This window comes from Taeniopygia guttata, chromosome Z (assembly GCF_048771995.1).
Source record: "Taeniopygia guttata chromosome Z, bTaeGut7.mat, whole genome shotgun sequence".
NCBI lineage: Eukaryota > Metazoa > Chordata > Aves > Passeriformes > Estrildidae > Taeniopygia > Taeniopygia guttata.
Genome location: NC_133063.1, coordinates 71,156,525 through 71,164,560, shown reverse-complemented (window position 1 = coordinate 71,164,560; position 8,036 = coordinate 71,156,525). Strand labels below are relative to the sequence as shown.

The window sequence follows — 8,036 nt, the reverse complement described above, 5'->3', positions numbered from 1 at the left end:
TTTCTTTCTTTCTTTCTTTCTTTCTTTCTTTCTTTCTTTCTTTCTTTCTTTCTTTCTTTCTTTCTTTCTTTCTTTCTTTCTTTCTTTCTTTCTTTCTTTCTTTCTTTCTTTCCTTCCTTCCTTCCTTCCTTCCTTCCTTCCTTCCTTCCTTCCTTCCTTCCTTCCTTCCTTCCTTCCTTCCTTCCTTCCCTCCTTCCTTCCCTCCTTCCTTCCCTCCTTCCTTCCTTCCATCTCTCTAATAGTTCATTATGGTTTATGTTAGAAATTGAGAATTTTGTCTCTTATCTACTTGCCTTTGGCAGCACAGCCTCAAATAGTGTATGCCATGAATATTGAATGTTATGTTTACATAGAATACTAAGGAAATAGAGAGCAGATGTATATAAATGTCACCAGCAAAAAAAAAAAAAAAGACCCAATACAGTAAAAACCTAAAAAGTGCTGAGTATTAGCAGAAGGTCTATGTGAAATATGTGTATTATAGAAAAGTTAGCTTGCTTTCTGTTTAACAATATTGATAGCACTGCATAGCTACTCAAGTTTCCAGCACAAAAGTTGAAATAAATGTCTTTATATATCAGTTCATAAGTTGGCCCATGCTCTGTAGGTGCTGACAGAGTTTTACAAGTGGGAGGGAATTTTTGGGCCACAGTCACTTGAATAGGTTCCTTTAATTCCCACTGGAAATGGTGTGCTTAAAAAGTGAAGTCAGAAAGAGAAAAATGCATATCTTTAAAAAACACTAGAGGGAAGATACAGGGAATGAAAAGTCATCCTCATCTCAATCCATGGAAGTATCATGGAGCAAGTTCTCTGGGCTTTGTTCTGCTTTAAGAGATCTCTAACTACCTAATGAGAGGATTTATAGAAGATGGAGACAAACTCTTCTCAGAGATGTGAAAAGAAAAGATGCAGGAGACACAGTTTGGCATGCAGGAATTTATTTTTTTTTTTAACAGACACTGCTTAAACACTTGAACAGGTTAATCCAATACTGGAAAAGGCTGATCACTTTTTTTTTTTTTTAATATTTCCATCTCCACATACATGTATATATATTTATATATATATATATATATATATATATATATATATATTTAAAACTTGACTTTACAAGCAGCCCGAGGTCCTACACATCCTTCTATTATTCAGCAGATGTCCCTTCCTGTATCATTCATTGTATGATTCTGTAATTCTAGGATTTCCATAGGATATTGAAAGGTTAAGAACTAGAAGGTTATTTACCTCTCTCTTGTGTAGAATACAATGTAAAACTTCTGAAACATGATTTATGAGATTCAAAAAAATGTTTGCCTTGTTGGAAATATTAAACATATAGAACTGAGCTTCTCTTATAAGAAACATAATTTCTTACACTAAGCATAATAATGAGTACAAAGTTATTTGAGAACATGGAAAAAAAACACCTAGATAGCCGCAGTGAGCCCTTGCTAAATGTCTTATAAATTGCTGAAAAATAGAATGATAGATTGTTGGAGAGTTAGTAGAATAAGATGGAATTGCAAGCAATAGTACTGAGCAAGGTAATTCAATGAAGTGCTTTCCACATTTATCACTGTTGTGTTCCCAGACTCCCACACCAAGTCACTTTGGTTCAATAATTTACTTTATTGCTAGAGACTTTATTGATCATATTTCATGCTGTACTAACCTAGCGCTCTACGTTTTGTCCTACTGTCATGTGTTGTCTTACCGTATAGATTCAGAACTGCTAAGGGTCACAGTACTAAACATTCTGGAGACATATGATCTCTGAGTAACTGACTTCCCAGAAAGGCAGTCTGTGGAAATGTTGGATGATTCATGGGTGGTTTGGAGAAGCTTCTCTCACCACTTGGTATTCATTACTGTCCTGCACCATGCATGCTATAAGTCTGTATCTGCAGAAGAAAGAGAATGGGGAGGCATTAACTAGGAGAAGGATGTATCAGGGACTATGGCATTCATTCGCATGCAATTCTAGCATGTGCAATTGCACCTAGTTAGAAAAAACTGCATTAGAGACCAGTGTACCTTGGTGCACTGGGACATAGTGAACTTAGAGTCTATCTGCAGAAGATGTCAAAAAGCACCATCTTACCCATCTAACAGGCATACAACACCATTTATCTTAGTGATTTAGGTTTTCTAAATTTTTGCCTTCCTGTTGTGAATGCACTGTCTTCTACACCGCTCTCCTTTCCAGGACATTTTCATACAAGTTTGCAGTTGTACATGTGGGTGATACTTTAATCATTGCATTTTATCTCATTTCTGAGATCTCAGGTTCATTCCTGAAACAGACTCATTTGCAAACAAAATATCTACTATACTTCACAGCCTTTCGGCAATTACCTATTTTGTCTTCTATAAACACACAAATTTCCAAAAATTTAAAACACCCTTTCATCAAATGAGTGTTACTCTAACCTGGAAAGAATATTTGAAACTTCAAAAGACATTTCTCTATTAGACTGATAAAGAGACTGACCTAGAGAAATAATTTTTCCAAGTGTTTATTTAGCTGGTCAAATGAGAATGTTTCAGAAGAAAAATTTATTCAGTTCATTCAGTGTAGGAGTAACCAGATTTGTAAACCAATAGTAAGTATTTTTAGAATAATAAAAGCTGGAGAGCAAAGAGAGATGGAAGGATGGTCTTTGAAATAATGTAAAAATGCTGTTTAAAGAGTTTGTTTTAAGGTGTGGAATATTACCACAGAAATCTTGAAATATTTAGAAAAGAGAAAATAATTTCTTTCTGTATGATGACAGCTTATTACTTAAAAAAACCTGAAAAACATATGATGAATAATCTAAATGTTTCTTACTTTCCAGAGAGTTACTATTCTGAATTCCCTGACAAAAACATTGATTAGAACTAACTCCAGAGAGTTGGGTGCATCCCATATTCAGAAAGAAATAGTCACACAGATACACTGCTTGGAAAGGAATGCACTGGCACTTGTTTATGCAATATCACATTTTGGCCCACAAAAATCATAACTATACAAAATTTAAGCACTGGTGAAAAGGCATTGAATTTATTATTAACAGAATATATTCAGACTGAAGAACCCTTTTTTTCCCCCAAAATTCTGTCTGTCTTCCCAGTAGACATCATATATGGTTTCCAGATATGACATTATACAGCTTCTTCTATGTTTCTGACACCGCTTTAATGGTTTGCATAGTTCTTAAATATCCTCTACACATCTAGATAACTATTTTACTTGACATCAAGATTTCTTCATGGCTTCCACCAACTTAGAAAACCCATTCAGAAACTGTTCTGAGCATTATATCCTTATCTAGATGTACATGAGTAAATGCATTTCATCTGTATGCATTTCTGAAGCAGTAGGAAAAGAAACAAGTTTCCACATAACTAAGAAGAAGAATATAGGCGTTTTAATGATTTGTTATTGGTATTGCTCTTCCTACCTTCACAATCAGATAAAGATGACACATCTTTAAAACTGAAGTTACAAAATGTAACACTTGAGATCTAACACCTTTATTTTAGATGGGTTTAATAAGTTACAGAGAACATTATGACAGTATCTTCTTTAACAGAAAGCAATCTTTCCCTGAAATTGCTTTAACAATCATAAGAAAAAAACTGTTCCACTGTGATTTTTCCAAGCCACTGTACTAGAACAAATTCAACCCATTCTAATTGGGTGACATCAGGCAGCAGTGAAAATGCAATTTGTTGTGAAATTTGTTCTTGCATTTTTCTGCTAGAAGCCCAGCCTTCAACTCATTCACAGCTCTCCGTTGGACCTTATCAAAGAACATGCTGGCTGGAGGGCATCAGCAGAACTGATCACTCAAAGGGAAACAGAACAGCTGTGTTCCTGACAGCTGGAGCAAGCATGACGTCCATCAGCAACTAACGGGAATATCTAAAACTGTTCTCCTTAGCAGGGTGCCTGCAAATCCAGTTATGTTGCAAATTAGAGTTCTCAGCCACCGTCAATTTCAACCATTATTTTTGTAGTAGATGATAAACATTTCTTTATATATGTGTGTGGGGGGGGGGGGGGGGTTTCATTCTGTTATTCATCATCCATAAAGTAGCTTTAGGTAAGAATTATAAGAGGATTAGCCACTTCAGAGCTCAAGTTCTAAGAATTCTCCTATGTAGATACACTTCAGAAGTTCACACTGCAAACATACACAGAAATCTCACATAAGAAATCCATCTTCAGATCATATTTTTAAGCCTAAAAAGAGCTGCTAATAAGGTGCATGACCTGCTCCTGAATTATCTCTGCTCTTTTTTTTTTTATTTTTTCAATCCTGATACAGATACCTGAGCTTGAAAAACTGTGTATTTATTGTTATTGATGTACAAAATTCAAAGTATATCTGATTTTTATGCTTAGGAGTCAAGAATATACTAACCCAGCACTGTTTATCAGAAAAAGTAGCCCATATTATAAATCTTATTTTGGGCTGTTCACTAGATAGAGAGATGACATGAAGTTAAAAAAAAGTAGCGCATGTTTGATGTTCTCAGTTCTGATCACTTTCACACTTCCTGTTTGTCCCTTTGAACTGTAATTAGAACTCACTTTAAAGGCCTTTCATAGCATTTGCTCCTTATGTGAGAGCAGCTTGTTGGCTAGTTAACCTGTTCTATTCAAGCACACGATTGCTTAAATAAAAGAAGCTGATAGCTCATTTAGCTTTACTTCTGTTTTTTGCTTTTACATATTTCATGTTTAAAAAATCCGTAACCCATTATTTAAGGCATTATTATTACCCAAGGTGGATTATATAATTACAAACGTAGCTTCAACAAAATTAATCCAAATTGTGAAATTCAGAAGCCTTAAATCATTACCTCAGAGTCAAGAAGTGTAAGCATGCTGTGCACTGTCTTATTCCCTCAGGACAGATGCTGCTTTTGAATAAGCAGATATTATATTTGGTACAATAGGTTTTAATCTGGACTGTGTTTCTCTATGAATATGAATAACAAATATGAGTTGTGCTCAGACTCTCAGCCTTCCATGTACCCTTCATAGGTTCTTTCCATGATGTAGACTCCATGTTGGCAATCTCCCAAAGCAAAGATTTACATAGTTGTTCAAATATGTCCAACCCAAAAGAAAAAATGTCTTAAGGTATCTTAAAGTCTTAAGTCTTAAGTTATGTCCAATTTCTCAGTAACAACATGCTCCTATGCATACTTTTACTCAGCAAAATGCCTAAATGCTGTGACTAAAATTTTGCCCAGAGAAAATAAAATAACAATGCATTAATGAATGACTCTTCTTTCAGTTACTAAATTTGCATTCACAATCAAAATATTAAAGAAGTGATAATTAAACAATTAGTATTGAAAAATAGAAAGAATGCAAAAAACAAGAAAAAGAATTAATCAAATGCTGTGATTCTGGCAAAGATGTTTCAGTATTGGCTTGATATTGAGAAAGTTCATGGGAAAATCATTCAGACTGCTGACTTGCTGCACAAAGTAGTGAATTAACATATAGGTAACTATACTAACCTGCCTGAATTTCTCATTTTTTATATGTATTTATTTTTTATGTATTTGTTATGCAAAGTAAAAATTATGAAGCTGCAGGTGAAATCTAAACATCAATTCTTCAACCTACACCAACTCTCATTCATGGAAGTGTCATATAGACTTCCATGCATGTTAAGAATAATGTATTTTTCCAATATAAGAATAGACTGTGGTCTTTTCTTGCCAAGATAGGCAGGAGAAGTTCCCTTGGTCTATCAGTGGGCCACCACCTACTGACAGCATTTTGATTACAGTCTCATAACTGGGGCTTTTAACCTAAAAAACACAGGGGGATAAAGGAATCAGAAAAATGTAGGACTTTACAGTTCCCAGAGTGTTTTTTTTCTCACTTTCAAGAGATAAAATACACTGTCTTGTACTGATGCCTCCCAAAATTCATCTAAATTGCTTCTTGAAGAGCGTTGCACTGTGCTGGACCTAGCTCAGAGCTATGACTAAATACAGTAATCTAGCTTTTACAGCTGTGGTATGACAAATAGAGAGGGAGGATGCCTTAATTAACCATGTTTACTTATGTACAAGACACGAAAACAAAAATAAAAATAATTTGAAAACAAGACTAACTGCTTCTACCTGCTCTTTTTCAGCTAAAACAGGTTTTCCATGGAACTCAAGCTTTACTTTTAAATAAGTGATTTATAATCTCCGTAATTCTTGTTTACTGTAAGCAAAACAGCAGATTAGTAATGTGTTAAATATGAGTTATTAAATTCCCATTAGACTAAATTACCATCCTCAGAGATATAGAAAACTACTCCAAATTAATATGTGTCTTTCAATAACTGTATTTCATCTCTTTGTAAAAACACTATTAATTTTAAGGTTTGTTCTACAGCAGCTTGCTTGGTCTTTAAAATAAAACCAAGATTGTTAGGTCAGATTATATGCCCTATCCTCTTCAGCAAATCTTTGTTGCAAAAGTAAATAAGAGAATAAAATGCTCTTCTAAATGTCTTCTCCATGCAGAACAAGATGCAGTTAATGTTGAGGGCTCTCGGGCTGAAGTCTAGCATTAATCTTTATAATTCACCTACATCTCTTTAGACATTACTGGCCAGGTGATAACCTAGCACCCTGCAGAAATGTATTTCTAATGATGTTCCCACTATTTTTCAATTGCATCTTGCGTAGAAAGAAAGCACTGCTTCCAGACATTTTGTCAAAGCCTATTTTTCAAATCCTTAACATGGTGAAGAAAATACACAATTTTATTTCTTGCTGCCCATTCTAAATATGAAGAAATGAGAGGAAAACCTTATTGTAGTGAATATTGCCATTTTTCTTCAATTTGAACCACCTTGACTTCATTTTACTGGGTTATGAAGCTGCTTCTCCTGAAGTTCTTCATAGAAGCAAGAACCTCTTGTGATGATAGGCTGGTTTCTTCTTTGAAATGAGTGGTCTGAAATCTGGGGTATGACTTCAAAGAATATTAATTCCATATATTCTCCAAAAGGTAAAAAATATAGGGACAGCACATACTACAGAGTAATATTTAGAGGAAATACTACAGCACACGTATATGTATATGTATATGTATATGTATATGTATATGTATATGTATATGTATATGTACATGTACATGTACATGTACATGTACATGTATATGTATATGTATATGTATATGTATATGTATATGTATATGTATATGTATATGTATATGTATATGTATATGTATGTGTGTGCTCAAAATTATATGCAGTTTATCAGGAACACCCTATTTTAACAGGGTCATTGTCTACTGCATAATTATTTATATAGTAAAATGCATTCCTTAAAGAGCTATTGCTGTAAGTTGTAAGTGGCATCTGTTGAAACCTATTTTTCAATTTATACTACACACGTTAAAATCCTTACATGCAATGTATAATATACTTTTTCTGTAACTTTGTATTTCTTAAAGTATTTATGTACCTTTGTAACATCTAGAGTAAAATACAGAAGTAAAAAATTTTCTCTTATTAATCAAAGTTGGTAATTTTATGTAAACCATGAAGCCCTTACAAATATTGGTGTTTTTTCTCCTAAAGAGTAAAGACCATACATTTGATTAGTCATATTTTATTCCTATTTCTCAACTATTTCTCAAGGTGCTGAAATGTACTTGTTGATGTCTTGGTGGGTGAGAACAAGACTAACAATAAAATATAGCCCTCTGTACTTTGAATAATCCTACAGAATTAAGTGCCAAATAGTCTGAATGTCTAATTGCATTGTTTTATTTGAAAAATCTAAGTAATACAGCAGTATTAATCTCTAAATGGTTTTAGTTTTCTATAGATTATCACAATCATTTTGTAGAACACTAATTAAATTTGAAGTCCTTCTTAAGAAGAGCTTTACTGTAGATAAAGCATAAGCCCAAACAAGTCAAAAATAAAAAGGCAATGAAAATCTGCCAGTTGCCTAATGTCCTTAGTCTCTGCACTCTACTTATAAATGTACTAATCCTCATCATATAGTTTGATCCATTT

At 33.8% G+C, this 8,036-nt stretch overlaps 1 protein-coding gene across 29 annotated transcripts in view; it reads left to right on the top strand.

The window, feature by feature from the left end:
• PTPRD (protein tyrosine phosphatase receptor type D) overlaps positions 1-8,036 on the top strand; it is a 1,149,749-nt gene that overhangs the window by 602,058 nt on the left and 539,655 nt on the right. The gene's annotated exons all lie outside the window — the stretch shown is intronic.